The sequence below is a fragment of the Sciurus vulgaris genome (genome assembly GCF_902686455.1).
Source record: "Sciurus vulgaris genome assembly, chromosome: 17".
NCBI lineage: Eukaryota > Metazoa > Chordata > Mammalia > Rodentia > Sciuridae > Sciurus > Sciurus vulgaris.
Window position 1 is genome coordinate 42,945 of NC_136478.1, and position 22,616 is coordinate 65,560.

The window sequence follows — 22,616 nt, forward strand, 5'->3', positions numbered from 1 at the left end:
TTATATTAGTTTTAGTTGCAAAAATATGGATATCATATAGGTATTAAAGGCAACACAGAAACTATCACATTTATTTTGGAGACCACAATACGGATATGATGTTAACATTAAAGGCTAAACATCCACTCTTGTATTAGTTTTGGATGGTACAGTAAGGGTATTGTATTAATAATAAAGTCTACAGGGCAGCTATTATATCACTCTGAGATGTTTTAGTATCTATACTACTAATAAAGGCCACGGGCAGATACCACCGTGGTACATAGTGGTGCTGCAGTACAGATACCACATCAGCTTTAAAGATCACAGGTCAGCTGTGTATTAGTTTTAGATGCTGCAGTGTGGATATCATATTGCTATTAAAGGCCACAGGGTGGTGTCAGTCTTAGATGGAGTAATGTAGATACAGCATGAATAATAAAGGCCACAGAGTAGCTATTAGGTTATTTTTAGATACCATGTGTGGATAGAATATTAACAGCTACAGGCGGCTATTACATCAGTGTCTGATGCTGTCACATGGGTACTGTATTAATATTAGGAGCCAGGGAACAGCTATTATATCAGTGTTTATGTTATGAAAACTGCATCCTATTATTATTGAAGGCCATAGGGAAGCTATTTTATCAGTTTTAGATGCCACAGTACACATGTTATGAAGAAACCAAAGGTCAAATGACAGCATGAAATCAGTTTTAGATGCTACAGTTTGGATACCACAATATTATTAAAGGCTACAGGGCACCTATTATATTAGTTTAAGTGACTGAAATATATATATTATATTAGTTTTTAAGACTGGAAGGCAGGTAAATACTAGTTTAAGAGTTTATAGAATTAATTATATTAGTGACTTATGCCAAAGGAAAGGTATTATGTAAGTTTAGCATGTAATATTCTGGCTAGTACATTAATATTAAAGGACATGGTACTACTATTACATTAATTACAGATGTTGTAGTACGGATATTGTATTAGTATGAAAGGCCATAGGCAGCACTTCTGTTTGTTTTAGATGGTATCATATGGATATCAGATTAATAATAAAGGTCATAGACAGTTATTATATTAGTCTCACATGCTATATATGGATATTTGGGTAATAAAATCCAGAAGGTAGATATTATATCAGTTTCTGATGCAATAATATGGATATAATACTACTATGAAAGACCATAGAGAAGTTACTCCATTAGTTTTAAATAGTATACTATGGATATTATGTGCTTATTAAAGACACAGGGCAGATACTGTGTTAATAACAGATGCTTCACTATGAAATTCACGTTATTATTAAAGAGTAGAATGCAATAATAGTATGAATATTATATTAATATTAAAGGCAACATAACATGTATCATATTAGTTTCAGATTACATAGTGTGGATATAATATTAGTATGAAAGGACAGAGGGCATCTACTATATTAGTATTGGATGCTACACTGGGGATATCACATTAATATTAAAAGACACAGTGTAGCTATTGTATTAGTTTCACATGCTACAATATGGATATTTCATTAGTATTAAAGGTCACAGAGCAGCTATTATGTTAATTTGGAATGATATAGTATCAATATCATATTAGTATAAAAGGCCACATAGTATAAGATTCAGAAGTATGATATTAATACTAAAGACCACAGACTTATTATTGTATTAGTTTTAGATGCTGTAGTCTATTACATTAGAATTAAAGGCCACAGGGAAGCTGAACATTAGTTTTAGATGCTATTATATATAAATATTAACTTCACAGAAGAGTTATTATATTAGTATTAGATGCTATAGTATGCATACGACATTAGTTATTGTGTTATAGATTTTATAGTTTGGATATCACTTTAGTAATAAAAGACACAGAGAAGCCATTAGTTTTTGAGGACACAAAATGGTTCTCATATTAATATTAGAGGCAAAAGGACAACTAATATATTAATTTTAATTAATATATCACGGATATAACAGTACTAAGGAAAGAGGCAGGTACTTCATTAGTATTAGATGCTAGAGTGTGAATATATTAGTAGTAATGAACAAAGGGCAGGCATTATGTTAGTTTTAGATACAATGATATGGATTTCACATTAATGTTAAAAGCCCAGGGCAGCTCTTATATTAGCTTAATGATAGAACCCAACTTTCCTGTCTCTCCACGTAGACATGTGCAACTCTGCAATTGTTCACACTGTAGAAATCAAATGTCTTGGATCTGCAAGTAGATATGATCAGCCTTAACAATCCTGCCATCCTATTATCAAGAATACAAGCAACAATAGGTGTTGGAGAGGATGAGGGGGAAAAGGCACACTCATACATTGCTGGTGGGGTTGCAAATTAGTGCAGTCACTCTGGAAAGCAGTTTGGAGATGCCTTAGAAAATTTGGAATGAAACCACCATTTGACCCAGCTATCCCACTCCTTGACCTATACCCAAAGGACTTAAAATCAGCACACTACAGAGATACAGCCAGATCAATGTTCATACCTGCTCAATTCACAATAGCCAGATTGTGGAACCAACCTAGAGGCCCCTCAGTTGATGAATGGATAAAGAAACTGTGTTATATATATACAATGGAATATTACTCAGCCATAAATAATTTAAAAATTATGGCATTTGCAGGCAAATGAATGAAATTGGAGAATATCATGCTAAGTGAGATAAGAAAATTTCAAAAAATGAAAGGACGAATGATCTCGCTGATAAGCAGATGATGACACAAATGGGGGATGGGAGGGAGGCAAGAATGGAAGGAGGGATAGTATGGAGGGAAAGGGGGGGGAAGGTGTGGGGGGAAGGGAAAAATAACAGAATGAATCAAACACCATTACCTTATGTGAATGTGTGATTACACAAATGGTATGCTTCTACTACATGTACGAACAGAGAAACAAGTTGTACCCCATTTGTTTACAAAAAAAAAGGAAAAGGAATCCTGCCATCTGGGCAGGGTTGTGACTCAGTGGTAGAGCACCTGCCTTGCAAACGTGGGGCACTGGGTTCAATCCTCACTATCACATAAATAAATGAATTAAATAAAGGTATTGTGTCCATATGCAACTAAAAACTTTCTAATTTTACAGACGAACCCTGCCATCAGAGAACTCCATGTTCCTGAGCATCCACCTAGATTTCATTGGTCCTGCACATCTCAGTCTCTGACTCCCCACACGAGCCAGAAGACCTGTGATTCTTTCCATGATAGAGCACAGGAACTCTGACTCCACAGCTAGATACAGAACGCCTGAGTATCTTGGAATTATACACAGTAATTCCCTTCTCTCCATATACATCTGAACACTGCTTGTCCTACATCATAAAACTCCATTTCCCTGACTCAAAAAGTGTAGATCCCTGTGAATACTACCATCAATAGAAAAACAGTATCCTGTCTTTTCAGAGTTCAGTCTTATGCTTCCTTCCCACTTAGATACCATGTTATCTGGCTCTCCACGAAAAACTCAGCATTTCTACAAGTTCTGAAACTTTAGAAAACCAGTTTCCTGATTCTTCATATAGAGCCCACCAGGTTTCAATGCCCTGCTAGCACAGAATCCCAGTTCCTTGCATCTCTAAACAGACTACAGCAACCTCAGGTGTCCTGAGTTAGTAGATTCCCAGTTCTCTGGCAATCTGTGAAGATGCTGTAGTCCTGAACATTGAGCCATGATAAACCTCCAGCTCGCTGACTCCCCATGTGGAGCCAAGCAGCCCCGTGAATCCTGCAAGCACAGAACATTAGCTCCATTGAACTCCACGTAGAACTCAACATCCTTGCACAGTCTGCCATCACTAGAGCCAATGTTCCCCACCTCTCCACCAAGAACACAGACATCTGCCATCACAGGACTCCAGTTTCCAGCTTGGAATGCAGAGATCACCAACCATTGGGGTCCTGTTACCATAAGACATATTCCCCCATTACTGCACATAAAGACCAGGATCCCTATGTGTTCTGCCATCATAGAATCCCATTTTCCTGATTCTCCATGTAGATTACTGTAGCTCCTCAAACCCTGCAATCATAGAATCCAAGTTCTCTGACTTTCCAAATAGGGCTAAGCAGACCTGGGCAGACTGCCAACTTAAAATATCATTATATCCCACTCTTCATACCGTCCAGCAGCCCCATGAATCCTGAAATCTAAAGTACCTATCTTCTATGGCTTTCTAAGTAGAGTCCATCTGCTCTGGGAATTGTGACATCCAAATAATGTTTCCTGGTCCTCCTCCTAGAACCCAGAAGAGCTGCCTATCCAGTTCCCTTTCTCTCATCCAAGAGCAAAGAAAATTGCAAGTCCTGAATTCATAGAACAACAGCTCCTTGGGTCTTCAACAAGAATCCCAGTAGCTGGGAGTTCTGAAATCAGACATCCAGTGCCTTTTCTCTCCACATAGACCCTCAGGACCCACAGAGATGCAAAACCTTCCATCGTAGAACCCCATTCTCTGGCATCCAATGCAGAGCCCAGCAACCCAGTGTATCTGGTGAGCACACAGTCCAGCCCCCTGATGACCACATAGAGGTCACCAAAACTGTGAGTACTGCTATCACAGATTTCCACTTTCCTGGCACTCAGGTAGAGCCCAGCAGCACTGGCAGGTCCTACATCATTAACACCTAGGTCCCTCTCTCCATATAGAGGTCAGCATCCCTGTGAGTCTTACCATTCTAGAACCTCATTCTCTCTTGTTTCACAAGTGTCCTCCAGCCCAGCATATCCAGTCATATTAGGTTCTACATCCCTGATGTTTGCACAGAGCTCAGTAGCACTGCATATAATCATATTATAGAAATCAAATTCCCTGACACTCCAGATAGACTCAAGTAACCCTGGAAGTCCTTCCATTAGAGAAAGTTCGCTGGATTTCAGAAGGGGCCCGAAGCACTGGGAGTCCTTCCACTACCTAGTTTCCTGGAGCACCGCAGAGAACCCAGCAAACCTGGGTGTCGTGTCATCACATACCCCAATACAACAGTCTGCAAAAACGACAATTTTCTGAAAACTCTGAGCAATGGAAATAGGTTTCTTATTTTCAATTTCAGAAAGTTACTGTGTTATGCAAGATTTAAAAGAGAAAGAAAGAGAAACATTTTTTAAAAAACCAGACTCCCTGAATGTCAGCCACAATGTCCCCTAGGCTAATCTCAGAAATGAGCACAGGTCATGACCTCTGTCCTTCAAGTTCCAGGAGTTACAAGGACTGCCTCTGTAGAGGAAGAGGAGCTTCGAGGCCACCAAGAGTCCCTCCAGCTAATTACAGCCTCCACCGGAGACGCGGGCTCCGGGGCAGCGCAGACCCTTCTGCGTTAAAGAGGCGACCGGTCGCCCTCCCGGTCAGCCGGGAGCTGCAGTTCTCCGCCTGAGCTGCACCTCGGGACCCGCCACGCTCAACGCGCGCCGGGCTGGTAAGCTGGCCATGGGCCGCGCGTCCCAGCGCGCCCGGTCCCCGCTCCGCAGCGGCAACAGCCCCGCGACCCGCCGCCCTGCCGCCTCGCCCATGTCCCCGCCCCGCCTGGCAGTCCGCGTTCCGACGGCACCAGTCGCTTCCCACGGACGCACGCAGAGCCCCGCTCACCTGGGTGGAGGCGCTCAAGCCGGACAGCCGACAGGACCCGGGCATCCCAGACGAGTGAACCGTGCGCGCGGGGCAGCAGCGGAGGCGCAAACGAAGCCGCAGGTGCGCGCGGCGTCCCGCCCCCTCCCGCCCCGCCTCCCGCCGGGCCCCCTGGACGCCGAAGGGCGGGTCTCTTTCCAGGTCACTCTGCACACAAGCTGCGGGTACTAGGTGAGCGCCCTCGGGGCCTGTGATGCACTCCGAAGTGGTGTGCAAGAAGCAGCCGGCGTCTCCTACAGCTGGAGGTTCCGTGGGATGACTTGGGCCAGTCGGTGGACAGTGGAGTAGGTCCCTTCGGGGTGGCGCGTGGCTGCTTCTGCAGCGGTCCTGGTTTAGAGAGCGCTCTGGCCCCAGTTGTCCTGGGACTATTTTCCTCAATAGGACCGCAGTTCTCTGGTTCTACATGTAAAGCCCCACAGCGCTTGGAGTCTTTCCACTAGAGAACCCAGTTTGCTTTTTCCTCCCCCCCCCCCTTTGGATATTGATAGGCCTTCGTTTTACTAATTTATTTATATGTGGTGCTGAGAACTGAACCCAGCGCCTCTCCCATGCTAGGCAAACGCTCTACCAACTGAGCCATAACCCCAACCCCAAGAATCCCAGTTTTCTTGATTTACAGCAAGAACCCAGGAAACCTGAGAGCCACACCACCATAGAACCCCTCTCCCTTGGCTTTTAACTTAGAATCCAGAATCCTGGGGAATCCTACCATCACCGAATCCCAATTCCCTGGGTCTCCACCTAGAGTCCAGCAGCCCCTTGAGTCCTGCCATCACAGAAACCTTGTTCCCTGGAACTTCACAAACAGTCCTGCTGGTTCTTCCAACACGGACTCCATCTTCACCCTCTTCAACTAGAGTCCAATTGCCCTGGGTGTCCTGCCATCATAGAACCCCAGTTCTTTGGATCTCCATTTACATCCCAGAAACTCTGTCTGTCCTGACTTCATGGAACCCACTTCCCTGATTCTTCATGTAGAACCCAGCAGCCCTTGATGTTCTCCCATTATAGAAGTCCCCTATCCTCAGTTTACATGTAGACCCCAGCAGCCCTAGAAATCCTGCCATCTTAGGTTTCATGTTTGGGGCTCTCCATGCAGAACATAGCAGCCCTACAATCCTGTCATTATATAACCCCAGTATCCAGGCTCTCCACATAGAGCCCAGCAGCATTGCACATTCCAGCAAGGTAGAATGCCAATTTTCTGAAGCTCTACATAGAGTCCAGTACCCTGGTTAACTTTACATCACATGAACCCACTTCTTTATATCTCCAAGTAGACTCTAATGCAATTATTCCTGTTGAACTCAGCAGTCGTGAAAGATTTGGCATCATAAGACCCCTGGCTCACCACATACAGTCAAGCAACCTTATAAATTCTGCCATCATAGAAACCCAGTTCCCTTGCTCTCAACAGAGAACCGTACCACTGTGAGTCCAGGCATTTAACACAGTTTACTTGGCTCTCCAAGTAGAGATCAAAACCTCTGCTAGTGCTACCAATATAGATATAAAGTTTCCTGAATCTCTACATAAGTGCCAGCAGTTGTATTTTTCTTGAAATCCAGAAACCAGTTCTGTGCTCTTCTGAAGTGCTCATCAGCATGACAATTTCTGTCATTATAGAAGATCAATTTTGTGGAATGCAGATAGAGCCCAGAACTCTGCACATCCTTCCATCAACAGAACCCCTGTCTCATGGCTTTCCATGTAGGTACATTAGCCTTGGGGACCCTATGATCATAGACTCCAGTTCCCTATTCTTCTCATAGAACTTAGCTGCAGTGTGAGTACTGCCATCATAAAACCCAGTTCCCTTGAATTTCATGAAAATCCTGCAATACTGTTGGTTCTGCCATCTTCCACTCCAGTTCCTAGGCTCACAAGGTAAATCCCAGCAGCCATTGGAGTAGTTTCATTATAGAAACCCAATTTTCTCCCTCTCAATGAAAATATGAGCAGCCTAGGGTTTCTGCCATAAAGAGGCTCAGTTTCCTGGTTCTTCCCATGGATCCAGCATATTGTGGGATGTCTTCATGGATTCATGCAGCTTGGGGGCCCTGACATAGTAGAATTCCACTTTCCTGCTCTCCTGCTTGTGTGTCCTTCCAGCAAATAAATCTATTTCCCTGGGTCTCCATACAGAACCTAGTAGAGCTGGATGTCCTGTCATCATAGAACATCATTCCATGGCTGCCCACATAGAGATCAGCAATTCTGCAATTCCCAATATCATAGAATCTCAGTTCCCAGGTTACTCTGGGCTAAGCTTCAGGTGGATACTGCCACCATACAAATTTAGTTTCCTCTCTCTCAATTTAGAACTCAATTTTGTTACATCTTTCTATCCATCGAATATAATAACCCTGGCTCTCCACTAAGAGCTCTGGTTATCACAAGTTCAGCAATCTTAAAACCCTAGTTTCCTGTTTTTTTTTTTTTTTTTTTTTTTTTCTTTTGTGGTGCTGGGGATTTGAACCCAGGGCCTTGTGCTTGTAAGACAAGCACTCTACCAACTGAGCTATATCCCTAGCCCTAGTTTTCTCGTTCTGATCATAGATGCCAGCTGCCCTGGCAGTCCTGCCATCATAGAAGCCAAGTTACTTTGCTCTCCATATAGAGATCAAAATCCCTGCAGATCCTGACACCATGATATTTAATTTCCCTGGATCTCCAAGTAGATTCCTTAGTATTTCTAGTAATATCATTAGAAAACACCATTTACATGACTCAGTGTGGAGCACAGTAGCACTGAGTATACTGCCATGAATAGAACACAAGTTCCCTGATTCTCAATGTAGAGTCCAGCATCCCTGGTGGGTTGGTCATTATAGAAACTAAGGTACCAGGCTCTACACATAGACCTCAGCAGTCTTGGTATTCCTGCCATCACAGAACCAAGTTCCCTTCTGTTCACATACAGCTCAGTTGAATTGTGAATTCTGTTACCATAAAAATCTCAGTTTCAGAGAACCCAGTAAGTTTACACATCCTGCCAGCAGTGAAATCCAGGCTAGCTGTAACCATGGAAATGTAGTTCTCTGTCTCATCAGCTCCGGGAGTCCTTCCATCAATGTAACCCATTTTCTTGTTCTTTACCAAGAGCCCAGAATTCCTGTCATCATATGGCACCAGTCCCTTGGGACTTCCAAATAAAGTCCTGCAGACTTGAGAGAACTGGAAACATTTTTAAAAGTTCACTTGCTACACCCATGGACGACAGCAGTCCTGAGAGTCATGCAATAATAGAAACCAAGTTCCCTTGCTCTCCATATACAAACCTGCAGAACTGAGTTCTGACATTATAAAAGCCCATTTATCTGGGTCTCCAAGTAGAGCCAAGAAGATACGGAAGGTCAGTCTTTATCCAATCTGTGTTCCCTGGCTCTCTACATATATCACGGCAATTCTGGGGTTTATGCGATTATAGAAAACAGTTTCTTGTCCTCTACATAGAACTCAGTTGTCCTGACAGCCCTGCTATCAGAGAACACCAGTTTTGTAGCACTCAAGGTAGAGTCCAGGAGGCCTGTGCATCCTGCCATAAACATAAAACCTGGTTTTTGTTTGTTTGGTTGGTTCTCCGTGCACAGCTCAAACACATTAGGAATTCTACCATCAACAGAATTCCATTTCTTTGTTTTCCAGATGGCCCACAAAAGCATTGTGGAAATCAAGATCTCTCAATCTTCACTAAGAGGCCAGAAAACATGTGAATTCTGTCATAATAGAACCCCATTTCCCTAGGACACATAAATCCCAGTAGCTTTGTGAGTTTCACCACTATAGAGTGTCAAATCTCTTGTGATACAAATAGAGACCAGGACCTGAGAGTCCTGTCATCACAGAACCTCCATGGGTGAGGAAACTCCCAGAATCCCACAGTGAGTGATAAACCAAAGACTACATTACCCACAATCCTGAGGAGAGTAGCTCCCAGGAGTCCCTGCAGCTATCAAGAAAACCTGAGACAACATTACCCATGATCCTAAAGGGAAGAAAGTTCTCAGTATCCGCCCCCCATCAGAAGTGGCTACATATAGAACTACATTGCCCACAATTATGTAGGATTCCCCCAAATGAGTAAACCTTAGATTACATTACCCATAATCCTTGGGGGAAGAGTCTCCCAGGACAGCCAGCAGTAAGCAAGCAAAGCACAGAACTTTATTTTCCACAATTCTAACATGAGTCATTTTCAGGATCTCTTGCAATAAGCAGGCAAAACCTGGCATTACATAGCTCACAAGGCCAAGGGGTAAGGAGGCTCCCAGAATACCCAGAAGTGAGCGAACAAATGTTGGACTACATTACCCATAACTGGAAGGAGAAGAAGTTCACAGGATCCTTTGGCTGGAGAGGGCAATCATGAGACTACATTACCCACAATTCCTCACACTGTAAAATGTGGGACTATGTGACCCAGAATTCGATGAAGGGAGGAAATTCCCAGAATTCCCCAGAGTGAGCTGTAAGGCCAAGACTATTTCACACACAATATTTAAGGGAGGAGGTTCCCAAGATACCAAGCAGTCAGTGGGGCAAATGTTGGGACTATGTTACCCATAATCCTAAGCGGGAAAGTTCTCAGGATCCTTTGGAGAGGACAAATCATGGGACTACATTACCCAAAATTCTAAGGGTGGAAGTTCCCAGAAGTCCCAAAAGGGAGTAGTCTGCATGGGAGTATTTCACCCACCATCCTTAGGGAAGAAGGCCCAAAGAATACCCAGTGATAAGCAGACAAATGTTAGAACTATGTCATTCGTAACCCTAAGGAGAGGAAGTTACTAAGGTTCATTGCACACAGGAGATAAATCATGGAACTACATGACCACAATTCTATGGGGGAGGAAGTTCCCAGAATCCTCTGCATGGAGAGGGCAAGCCATGGGACTACATTACCCACAATCGTTGGGTAGGAGGCTCCCAGAAAACCTAGCACAGTGCAGGCAAATGTTGGAACTACATTACCCATAATCCCAAGCGGGAGAACGTTCCCAAGATCCTTTGCACAGAGAAGAAAATTCATGAAACTACATTACCTACAATTTTATCAGGAGCGGAAGCTCCCACAATTCTTCACAGTGAAAAACCATGGGACTACATGTCCCATAATTCTATGGGGAGGAGGAAGTTCCCAGAATTCCCCAAAGTGAGCAGTAGGTCCATGACTGTTTCACCCCCAATTCTTAGAAAAGGGGGCTCCCAGAATACCAAACGGTGAGCAGGTGAATATTGGGACTACATTGCCCATAACCCTAAGGGGGAGGAAGTTCCCAGGATCCTTTGACTGGGAAGGACGACTCATGGGACTACATTACCCACAATTCGAATAGGGGCGGAGGTTCCCATAATTCCTCAGTTAGTGTAAAATGTTGGACTACATTACCCCCAAATCTATGGGGGGGGGCGGGGAGGAAGTTCCCAGAATTCTTCAAAGTGAACTGTAAGCCCATGACTATTTCACCCACAATCCTTAGAGGAGGGGGGATTCCAAGAATACCAAACGATGAGCGAGTGAATATTGGGACTATGTTGCCCATAATCCTAAGGGGAGGAAGTTTCCACGATGTTGGGTATGCGTGGCAAACCAGAAATGTGAGGAAACCCTTTGGTTTTGTCAATCTCACCCTAGCCCTGCAGCTAATCTTTGCCTGACCCTACCCATAACCCTAAAATTACTCAGAAACCTCAGGGTATGAGGGAAAGCATGTAGCCTTCAGCTTCTGTGTCTCCTGAGGTGTGTGGGTGCATTCCAGGACTACATCACCCATAATCCTTAGGGTGAGAAATCTCCCAGAATCCCCCATGGAGAGCCAGCCAAACCTGAACCCTAATTCTAATCCTGATACTTGTAATGTAGTTCAGTATTTTGGTAGCTCCTCATGGGGGATCCTGGGCGCTTCAACTCCTTTAGGATTGTAGGTCCAGAATTTTACCTATTTATGGGAAATGGTGGAAGGAATTCTCCTGCAATCTTCTGCCTCTGAGGGCTGTGGGTAGTGTAGTCCAGCATTTTGCTGGCTTTCTGTGGGGGAACCTGAGAGTTTCTGCCACCTCAGGATTGTAAGTTAGTCCCATGTTTTACCAGGTCACAGGAGGCAGGGAATACCTGTGATTTCTGCTTCCCCCAAGGATTTTGGGTAAAAGTAGTACCACATTATTACAGGTCTTGGTGGGGGTCAGTCCTATGAGCTTCCCATCACCACCCCCTAAGGATTGTGGGTAATGTAGTTCCACATTTTTCCATCTAACAGTGAGTAGCACTCACGTGAGCTGCGGGCTCCATACTTGCCCAGGCACCCCGAAGGTTCTTAGCACTATGATCCGGTGATCTACCCATGAAGCTCACTGCAGTAGACTTGGAGATGCAGTCTGCACATTTCCCCCAGGAATCCCCAGGTATCCTGAATGGTGTAGCACAGTATTTTGCCTGTACCGCCCTCATCACAGAGGGCCATGGGAGCTCCAGGCTGCACAGGCACATAGGTAAGCTTGGGAACTCTAGGCAGTGAAGTCCAGGCCTCATTGCAGAGACACCTTGGAGCTGCAGGCACCCAACGTTCATGGTTAGTGTCATCTATTGTTCTGCCCATGCATCCCTCACCCCAGAGGCTGGGAGATGCATGCCACATGGATACCCAGGGACCCTGAGGATTGTACCAGTGAAGTCTGATGTTCCGTTGCTCAGCCCTCACCAAGTGGAGGCAATGGAAGTCCAGGTCATGTCCTTTCCCTGGTATCCTAAGGATTGTGGGTAGTGTAGCTCAGTGACTGCCTGCCTAGCCCTCTCCACAGGACTGTGAGAGCTATAGCAGCATGTTTGCCCAGGCACTCCAGGGATTCTGGGCAGTGTGGTCTGGCACAGTTATCACCACACTGGCTTCTGGGAATTTTCAGACACCCCACTCCACTGTGTGCAAACTTACCTATAATCCCTGGTATTGTCTACAGAACTCAATCACATACTGGAGAGATCTCTTCAATACAACCACAATATTATTATCACATTGATACATCAACTTCTCAATATTTTTCAAGTCACTTTAACACTGAAAAAAGTGAGTCACAAAAACAATGAGGTGACATTAGCCCATTAGGCACTAGTGAGGTTCCAGGGCTGGGACCCCCATGCCTCCCTACACTATGTCTTTTTAAAAGTTTAAAAAAATACTTTGTAGATGTTATGGATGTTTACTTTATTCATTTACTTATATGTGACGCTGAGAATTTAACCCAGTGCCTCATACACGCTAGGCAAGTGCTCTAGCACTGAGCCACAACTCCATCCCTTCTGCACTATCTTGAGTTTGTGTCTTAGTGTTTCTTCTTTAGTATCCTGGGGTTTCTCCCCATAAAGTGTACTTTAGGATATTATGGCAATGAGCAGCCAAAGCCTCAACAAGGGATAGTTTTATAAAATTAAGTCCCACTAAATCATTACCTCCGAAAGTAAAAAACCCAGCAGAGCTTCTTCCTCAGTGCATGGGATAGTGAATAATAGGGTTTTCCTCGTTCTTCACCACCTTTTCCTCAGGTTGCCTTCAGTCATCCCCAAACCACACTGCCATGTTCTCATGTAGATGCCAAGAAGAAATCTCACAGTGCACATGGTCCCCAGGCCAGGCATCTCCCTGTGAGGGTACCAAGGGGTCTCTGCCACAACGGTCATGGCTCCAAGGTGTCTGCAGTCATCCTAGGAGTGTCCAAGATTAAGGTTAGGGTTACTTCACTGTGGACATGGCCCCCAGGTGTCCCCAGTCACAGCTTCTCCCCGTGTGGTTCCCAAGGTGAAGGAAACTTTTGTCACCACAGTCATAGCCCCAAGGTGTCCACAGCCATGGTCTCTCCTCTGGTGGATCACAAAGGTGAGGGTTAGGGCAGGTCTTGAAGGTTTGGGTTAGGGTTACCTCACTATGCACGTAGACCCCATGTGACCCAGCCATGGCATTTCCCTAGGTGAGTCCTGAGAAGGAAGCTTGCTGTGGGCACAGGACACCCATTTCTGGCAAGCAGATGATTCAAGGGTGTCAGAAAAAGTTACTCTGAGCACCCCCTGCTGGTCCTATGGCAGCTGAAGAAGTTCAGTGCTCAGTGCTCACTGTTCAACAGTGCCCCTGCGCCCCCTTGTGGCAGTCCTGGTGATGTTCTGAAATTCATGGTTCTCATTTTTCTAAACCATAATTTTGGAAAACAAACAGCAATATAATCCACCATCCCATGTTTGATCATAATGGATAAAGGTAAGAAGAAGTAAAATACATGGTTGATAGACAAAAGTCAATTGGCTTCTTATCTGTCAGCAATAATGTATAGGAAAAATTGGAATTTAAAAGCAAGAATAAGAAAAAAATGTAAACAATTTCAGCAAAGGGTAAATATTCACCCAAACCCTAACCCTTGCACTAATCCTAGCCTAACACTGCTCAGAATCCTCAGTGTGCCCGGGCAAGCATGTGACTTTCAGCTTCATGTGACTAATAGCAGAGATGTGTGGGCAAAACTCAGAACCCAGGTTAGCCATGATGCCAAGGTATACAAGTTTCCTGGGTCCTCCCCTAGTAGTGAGTGGGCAAAATGCAGGACTACATGACCCACATTCCCAAAGGGAAGAATTTCCTGGGATTACCCACAGAGAGTGGACTTATCATAGGACTACAATATCCACAATTCTAAATAGCAGAAACCACCAGGATCCTCAGCAGACAATCAGCAAGACACTAAACGTTGTTGCACACCTGTAATACCAGCAGCTTCAGAGGCTGAGACTGGAGGATCACAAGTTCGATGGCCTCAGCAACTTAGTGAGGCCCTAGGCAACTTAACAAGATCCTGTCTCAAAATTAAAAGAAAAAGTGTTGAGGATGTGGCTTGGTGGTTAAGTGCCTTGGGTTTAATCCCAGTACCAAAACAAACAAACCAATAAACATTAAATCTACCATAGACATAATCCTCAGGGAACCAGGGTGTGTGACTTTCAGCTTCCATGGGACTTCTGCCAGAGGTAAGGGGGCAGAACTCAGAACTTCATTACCCATGATGCCAACTGATAGAAATCACCAGAGTTTCCCCCTCCTAGAGCAGTGGGCAGACAAAACACAGACAGTGTTACCCCCATTCCCAAGGATGAAGAATCTCCACAGTGAGTGGGCTAACCACAAGACTACGTTACCCACAGGGCTAAGTGGTGGAAGCAGCCAGGATCCCAGCAGACAACCTGCCAAATGCTAAACCTACCATAGCCTTTGACCTGACCCTAAAACTACTCAGAATCCTCAGGATATCAGGGTAAGCATGTGGCCTTCAGCTTCCAGGGACTCCTGGCAGAGATCAGTGAGCAAAATTCAGAATTACATTATTCAGAACCCTAATTGGCAGAAGCTGCCAGGATCCCCAAAAGAGAGCTGGCAAAATATTAACCCTACCCGAGTCCTTGTCCTAATATTAACCCTAACACTAACACTGCTGAGAATCCTCACATTATCAGGGTAATCTGACCTTCAGCTTCCATGGAACTCTCAGAAAATGTGAGTAGGCAAAATCCAGAACTGTGACCCACAGTGCCAAGGAGTGGAAGTCCCCAGGGTCTCCACTTGGTGAGAAGACAAAACACAGGACGACATTACCCACAATTCTATGTGACAGAAGCCATCAGAATCCTCAGCAGATAGTAAGCAAATTGCCAACCTTAACCCTAGCCTTTGCACTAACCCTGTCCCTAACACTGCTGAGAATCCTCAGGGTACCAGGACAAGCAGCTTCCATGTGACTCCAGGCAAAAGTGTGTGGGCAAATCCTAAGGGGGTGGAAGCTCCTGGGTCCCTACAATGAGCAGGCAAACCTGGGACAACATTACCCACAATCCTAATCCACACTACTGGCAAGAGGGAGTCTCAAGGGGGTCAGGAAAAGTGGCTCCATTTGTTGCCTGCTGACCTGTGGGCAGAGCAGGACACTCCCCACTCACTGTTCAGTGGTGACCCTGCGCCCCCATGTGGCAGTCCCAGTGAAGCTCTGGAAGACATTGTTCTGATTATTCCAGGTCATTTTAGAAATGAAGCAGAAATAGAGCCCACCATCCCATGCCTTGATCAGAATGGGTGGATATAGCAAGAAGCAAAGTACAATGCCAGTAGACAAAGGTCCTTTGACTTCCTGTGTATCAGCAATAATACACAGGAAATATTGGACTTTGAAAACTAGAGTAAGAAAATTTTAAAGCATTTTCATTTATAATAGCATCTCCCCAAACTGAAGTCCTTAAATATATCTTAAAGTACAATTGTACTTTCAGAAAAACTTGAAACAAAGTATAAAGAAATAAAATTAAACATAAATACATGTACAGATACTCTTTGATCAGGATTGTTGGACTCAATGTTAAGATGGAATTCTCTCAAGTTTGATCTGCACATTCAGCGCAATACCCAGTCCTAGAAGACTCTCTAAGTCTAAGACAGGCACTGAGGGAAGCTGCACCCACTGCAGGGACACCAGTTGGAACTGAGGGGCAACCTACCAGGCTTGGTCACACAGTGGGCTGGGGTGGGACCAGAAGCTATTCTGCTTTAAGGGACCTGTTGTGACCTGGTGGGATGACCCCTAGCCCATGCCATCCTCCCAGCCCAAGGGTGTCATGCTTTCTAGAGTGAGAACATCAAGGCAGGACACAAGCTACAGGTCAGGGCTATTAATGGTCCAATGATACCTGTGGTCCCTGGAGGTAAGGGAGCAGACCTGGACCCTCAGTCTTCTTGCCCTTCATCTGCCTGGGGGCTAAGCTGTAAGGAAACCCACAAACCAGGGTAGAGGGGAAGCTGAGTTCTGCCAAAACAAGATCACTGATTGGAGCTCAGGGACTAAGGGAAGAGTGGGGGTCCTCAATGGGGACAATGGGGGACACAGGTTCATATTGTTTCCAAATGAGGCACCTCATGGCACTGGCTCAGCAATTCCAGTCACCCTTGCAATCAGCCAGCACCCTAGACAATTGGGCTGTTTACTCTCACCACAGTCAGTGTGGACATAGGGCTGGCACCCCCAAAATGATCAGATTTGGGGGTGATCAGATATCACCTTGGAGGCTGAGGAGTTTGGTCAGATATCAGAGTGATTGGACTTCACATGGGGGTGTTAGGAGTTCGGTCAGATATTGGGACGATTGATTGTACATCATCTGGGTAGGGGGAGGATTCTGCTCAGATATCATCATTGGACATCACCTTGAGAGGGTGAGGAGTCTGGTCAGATATAGGGTGGTTGGACTCCACCTGGTGAGGGTGAAATCTGGTAAGATATTGGGGTGATCAGACATCACCTGAGGGGGGAGAGGAATGTGATGAATTATCAGGGTGATCAGACGTCAGCTGGGGAGTGTGGAAGCTGAGGAACCTGATCCGACATCAGATGATGGGTCATCAAGTGTTGGCTCTTGCTACATTTGGGCTCGCAGGGACCTGTGCAGATAGCTCCAGAGCTTGCTGGGTCTGAGTGAAGCTGGCGAGCAGAGTGCATTCCTCAAGGTGCACAGAAATGACACCTGCATGGTCAGCGGAGTCTCCTCCAGAAGGTGGGATTTCAGCCAAGGCCCAGAATAACACAAGCAGTAAAAAGCAGTGGATCCTAGGGTCTGAAATGTGCACCAGGTGGACAGAGGGTGGAAAGAAAGAGCAATAGTCAAAGATAGGGACAAAAGAGGACAGGGAGAAACTAAGTGGTCTCCAAAGGCCTAAGGATATAGGGAGAGGGCTGAAGATGACTGGGAGAGCTGAGTGCCCTTAAGTGCACTCAGGAAATAGTCAAAAGGGGAGGAAAGAACTGATGTTAGGCAGGGAGGTTGATGGAATCAGGGGCAAAGAAAGAGTGGAGGGTGTAGGAACCACCCAGAGGCCCTGGCTACTGGGAGGGCCACAGGAGGTAAGCAGGTCTGGAGCAACGGTCAGGCTGTGGGACCTGGTGAGCCCGTGGGTGGTAGGACTGAGGAGGGCCTGGAACAGGGTAGAACAGGGGAAGGAGTGAAGTAGTGGGTGACTAGGAAAGCCTGGGACAGAGGAGGGGCAACAGAAAGAGCCCAGAATGGGTGGGGATCTGGGGGCATGGGGAGTGACCATGGAGTACCTGGAGGTTGGGGGCCAGAGGAGGGGGCTTGGTGCAGAGTGGTACAGGCCAGGGTCCTCAGGGACTGGCACACAGACAGACCAGGTGAACTGACTGCCAAGGTCTCTATTGGGCACCACCTTGCCCAGTGCTGGTGGAATTAGTGAGGAGCTCAGAGATGGCCAGAGCCCCCAGGATCCCAGAGGCTTGGTGAGCCCAGGAGAGCAACACCTGGAAGCTCTGGCTGGGGAGAGGTGCAAGTGGAGACTCTGGGATATTACTGGAGAGAGGAGAGACCCTCCAAACCCAAGCTGCACCAGTCACTGGTCACCTGCATGCAGCCCAAGGGGTCGACTCTGGTCTCCTTTCCTGGAGGTAGGTGTGAAGGAGAGCTGGTAGGGACATCTGCAGGACTTGACTGACTTGGTTTTTTACTCAGGTAGCTGTGAGGGTTATCAGAGGAACAACATGTTCTGGGACTTTTAAAATACTTTCCTGACTTGCCTGCTAGCCCTTAAAACACTTCAAACAAGCAAACTTCAAAGTGCTTTACCTAAAGAGACCCTGCAGCTGCCTGTGTGAAAGGGCCAAGGGTATTTGCAGATCCTTTATGCATGAGGAGACCCAGTGTGCTGGACTTCACAGTGTTGAGCTCAGTCCTTAAGAGTGCCCCTTTAGGGTCAGTCAGGTTCAGATGCAGCATGAAAACAGCCACAAGGAAGTGCTGTTCACTGCTATGGTCACTATGTGGAGCAGGAAGAGGACATATCTGAGAGCCTGTGTGGTCCCACAGGGAGCCTCCCTGAAGAAGTACCCAGCCAACACCCCTCACAGGAGGTCTGATGGAGCTCAGGGGCACAGAGCCTAGAGTCCTGGCAGGGCCACAGTGCTGTGTGCCCCCAGGACAATGTCCCCTGCCTGTCTTCACTCAGAAGACTGAGGACAGTTTCCTTCTAACTACACGAAGCTGAATCAGTGCATTTCCTGCTCCTGTCTACAATCAGTAAACTCAGGACATGGTGCCCTCCTGTCTACACTCAGAACACTCTGGACACAGAGCCCTCCTCCTGACTACACTCAGCAGACTCAGGATATAGTGTCCTACTGTCTACACTCAGATACTGCATGACAGACCTTTCTCCTCCTATCTATACTCAGCTAAGCATGCAGTTTCCTCCTTTCTACACTCAGTAGACTCAGAACATGGTTCTCAATATAAGGCCCCAATGAGTTAACTTAAAAAGTGGCCAGAGCTGCTGATGCCAAAAAGGGGTTAAAAATGAAAAGCTCCAGATGAGCTGAAGTTAGCGTAGCTAGATAACAGGATGACTTGGCAGCTAATTTAGGCTGTTGCTAGGGGTAATGGGGGATCCTCCCAACTGTGGTCAAGCTGACCTCATATAGACCAGTGGTTACTATGATGACTAAAACTTGGCAGCCAAAACATATCCTGATATGCAAACAAGGACACAAACCCTCCAATTGTAAAACAGAAACAGTCCCTTTGTCTGAAGTGTATAAAACAGCTTGTAAATTTGTGCTCGGGGTACTCAGCATGGACTGCTAAGCTGGTCTATGTCGAGTGCCCGAGCAGCTGCTTGAATAAACTGATCCTTTTGCGCTTGCATTGAATTCTGGCTTCCTGGTGGTCTTTGAGGGACTCGTCGACTTGGGCATTACACCTCCTGTCTACACTTGGCTGACTCTGAACAGTTTCTACCATCTGCCCTCACCACAATCAGGACAGTTTCCTACTGTATACACTGAGCTGACCCAGGACATGGTTTCCTCTTGTCTACTCATCTGACTCAGGACACTCACTGTGGACAAGGTTAGGGTTAGGTAAGGATAGAGTATCCACTTTCAATACACACTCAACTGACTCAGAACACATTTTCCTCCTCTCTACACTCAGGATTTGGTTTCCTACTATCTACACTCACTGGACTAGGTTTTCTTATGTCTACACTCAGCTGACTCAGGACACAGTTTCCTCCTACTCTACATCCTACTGACTGAGGACATGGTTTTCTCCTATCTACACTCAGTTGACTTAGGACTCACTTTGCTCCCTCATATCTACACTGAAAGCAGCAGGACTCTGGTGCAGAATAGGAGTTGTGGATTCAGGCTGGATGCAGCCATTTTGTCAGAGGGAAAGTGGAGGCCTCATTCTTGCTGGGTAAGCTCTAAACACTAACTTTATCCTAAACCAAGTCTCCATCTAAACTCAACCCTAACCCAATACAAATCTCTTCCCTCCTGGCTTCCCTGAGGCCCTGCCTGTGTCTGCCTGATGCCCTCCCACCTCCCTGATTCCAGGCAGTTGAGGTCCATGAGGAAGAATGTGGACGATGTCATCACTTCCAGCCCTGGATTCTAGGCAGCCACATCTGTCCCCATATTACGCCACTCAACTTTTCTCCCAGAGGATATGGGCTTTGCTGTCCACCCCCATGGACACATCCTGTGGGTGCAATGAGGGAGAAATCATGCCAGGAGAATACGTCTGGAACTGCAGGACCAGAATACTGTGCACTGTGACAGGGTCCTGGACACACAGGGTTGGGTGCACACTATCAACTGTGACAGGGTCCTGGAGTCATAGACACACAGGACCAGATGCACACTGTCCACTGAGAGTTCTGGACACAAGATGAAGATGTTGTCTACTGCAGTAGTCTTGGATACAGGTCTGGGTGCACATTCTCCAATGTGAGATTCTTGAACACAGGACCAGGGGCACACTACCCACTGTTACTGAGAGTTCTGGACACAAGACTGGGAGGATATTGTCCACTACAGTAGAGTCTTGGATGCAGGACTGGGGGCACACTGTCCAATGTAAGATTCCTGAACACAGGACCAGGAGCACACTGTCCAATGTGACAGAACCCTGGACACACAAGGCTGGGTGGATCTACTGCCACATAGGACTGGATGCACACTGACTACTATAGACAGTCCTGGACACAGGGCCAGAGAGAGTCTGTCCACTTTGAGAATCCTGTATATATTTGGCTGGGTACCTACTGTCTAATGTGATTCAGAGTCCTGGACAAAGGACTGGGATAATGTTGTCCACTGCAGCAGAGTCCTAAACACAGGACTGGGTGGAGCCTTCCATTGAGTGAGAGTCCAGATACACAGGACTGGGTACCTATCGTCCACTGGGACTGAAAATCCTAAAATCAAAGGATAGTGTACACACTGTCCACTGTGCCTCACAGTTCAGGACACAGGGCAGGGTGCACACTGTTCACTTTGACTGAGAGTCCTGGATCATAGATCTGGGTGCACACTGTCCAGTGACTGATAGTCCTGGACACACAAGGCTAGGTGAACACTGTCCACTGTGTCTGAAAGTCCTGGACACAGAGGGCAGAGATCACACTGTGACTGTGCTTGGAAGTCCTGGACACACAGGGCAGAGTGCACACTGTCCACTGTGTCTGACACTCCTGGACACACAGGGCAGAGTGCACACTGTCCACTGTGTCTGACACTCCTGGACAGACAGGGCAGAGTGCACACTGTCCAGTGTGTCTGACATTCCTGGACATTCAGGGCAGAGTGCACACTGTCCACTGTGTCTGACACTCCTGGACACACAGGGCAGAGTGCACACTGTCCACTGTGTCTGACACTCCTGGACACACAGGGCAGAGTGCACATTGTCCTCTGTGTCTGACACTCCTGGACAGACAGGGCAGAGTGCACACTGTCCACTGTGTCTGACACTCCTGGACACACAGGGCAGAGTGCACACTGTCCACTGTGTCTGACACTCCTGGACAGACAGGGCAGAGTGCACACTGTCCAGTGTGTCTGACATTCCTGGACATTCAGGGCAGAGTGCACACTGTCCACTGTGTCTGACACTCCTGGACACACAGGGCAGAGTGCACACTGTCCTCTGTGTCTGACACTCCTGGACACACAGGGCAGAGTGCACACTGTCCACTGTGTCTGACATTCCTGGACACACAGGGCAGAATGCACACTGTCCACTGTGTCTGACACTCCTGGACACACAGGGCAGAATGCACACTGTCCACTGTGTCTGACACTCCTGGACACACATGGCAGAGTGCACACTGTCCACTGTGTCTGACACTCCTGGACACATAGGGCAGAATGCACACTGTCCACTGTGTCTGAGAGTCCTGACACCTGACCAGGTACACAGACCCTACTATGACTGAGAGTCCTGGACACACAAGGCTAGGTGAACACTGTCTACTGTGTCTGAGAGTCCTGGACACAGAGGGCAGAGATCACACTGTGGCTGTGTCTGGGAGTCCTAGACACACAGGGCAGAGTGCACACTGTCCACTGTGTCTGACACACCTGGACACACAGGGCAGAGTGCACACTGTCCACTGTGTCTGACACACCTGGACACACAGGGCAGAGATCACACTGCCCACTGTTTCTGACACACCTGCATACACAGGGCAAAGTGCACACTGTCCACTGTGTCTGAAGCACCTGGACACACAGGGCAGAGTTACACTGTCCACTGTGTCTGAGATTCCTGACACCTAACCAGGTACACAGACTCCACTATGACTGAGAGTCCTGGACACACAAGGCTAGGTGAACACTGTCCACTGTGTCTGACACTCCTGGACACACAGGGCAGAGTGCACACTGTCCTCTGTGTCTGACACTCCAGACACACAGGGCAGAGTGCACACTGTCCACTGTGTCTGACACTCCTGGACTCACAGGGCAGAGTGCACACTGTCCACTGTGTCTGACACTCCTGGACACACAGGGCAGAGTGCACACTGTCCACTGTGTCTGACACTCCTGGACAGACAGGGCAGAGTGCACACTGTCCTCTGTGTCTGACACTCCTGGACAGACAGGGCAGAGTGCACACTGTC